Source organism: Teleopsis dalmanni, chromosome 2 (assembly GCF_002237135.1).
Source record: "Teleopsis dalmanni isolate 2A chromosome 2, ASM223713v2, whole genome shotgun sequence".
In the NCBI taxonomy this organism is placed as follows: domain Eukaryota; kingdom Metazoa; phylum Arthropoda; class Insecta; order Diptera; family Diopsidae; genus Teleopsis; species Teleopsis dalmanni.
In genome coordinates this window covers 145400817-145402277 of record NC_051847.1, presented here as the reverse complement: position 1 = coordinate 145402277, position 1461 = coordinate 145400817, and positions in this window count along the sequence as shown.

Here is a 1461-nt window from a genome sequence, read left to right as displayed (position 1 = left end):
GATATAAATAGATACTGAAGATAAGTAATGACTTATTAAGATAAGCGAAAAGAACTAAAAATAAATTATTTAAATTATTTTTAAATATTTGTTATAAAGAAAACAGTCACACCATAACTGTAAAAATCATCTAATATTGCACACGTAGCGCGTTGACGTTGAACGCTCTAGAACAATGTCGCCAAGGACTATAAAAAAGGTTACCATTGTTGTGTATTGAAATAAACTATTTTATTCATACCAGCGTTATAAAACTACACTATCACCAATTTACGTACAATAGTCCTTGAGTTTAAAAAGGACATTCTATTGGAACTACATATCACCTGTTTACTTTGAACGTTTTTTTAACCTTTAACACCCTAGTAACCACGACAATACATAACAACAAGTTTGTTTGTTGATTGAGTCAGATAAAATCAAATTTACTGATTTAAAAAGGAAAATAAATCCATAATTATAGTTAAAATTATTTATTAATAGTTTTTAAGAATTGAAATTTATTAAATAAAGTGTCTGTCTTTGGGTATCACAACACTTTTAACAGTATAAAGATAAATTGTAATTAATTTTAATTAATACAAATCGCGTCATCATAACATAAATAGTATAAATTCACTTCTTAAAAGCTAAGAAAATTTTTTATAGTATAAAATAATATAAGTCATATCAGAAGCATAAAAAAATATAAATATATGGGTTCAATTATAATACACAGTATACAAATGTATGAAGAAGGGAAAATCATCTTAATACAAATTAATACAGAACAAAAATAACAAAAATGTCTATACAGATACCAGAAGTTCAATAGACGAAATATATATAGATCGAAATAGATAGATGCATACTTTGAAGGAAATTAAGATAGACATCTTAAATGATTTCAAGATAAATTAATGATGAACTTTAGAATCAGATTGCTGATAAATTATAATATAATATTATAATAAGACCAATATACGTTTTGAACTATAGTGTAAGATTGTTGATCACAACAAAGTAAATATCATAATTATAATCATTTCTTAATATAAAATTATTATAATTACTTATATTCAATTCGAAACACGTTAAGAAAGGTCTCTATTTTAAACTTTTAATCTTAACAATAATTTCAATTATTTCATTTAGACAAAAAATAAATAATAATAAAATAAATAATAGTAAAATAAGTAATAATAAAATAAATAATAATTAAACAAATAATATTAAAATCAATAATGAAATAAATAATAATAATACAAGTAATAATAAAATAAATTATAATAAAATAAATAATAAAAAAAAAAATTAAATAAATAAACCAATAAATAATGTTACCTAATATTACCCTGAATGTTCACGAATAGCCTTGATTGACTGAATATTGGCCCTGATCTTAAACGCCCACCTTGCTGTTTATGTTTATTTATGTTTATATATAATACAATTTATTTATGCAAAAATATTTATCTAAAA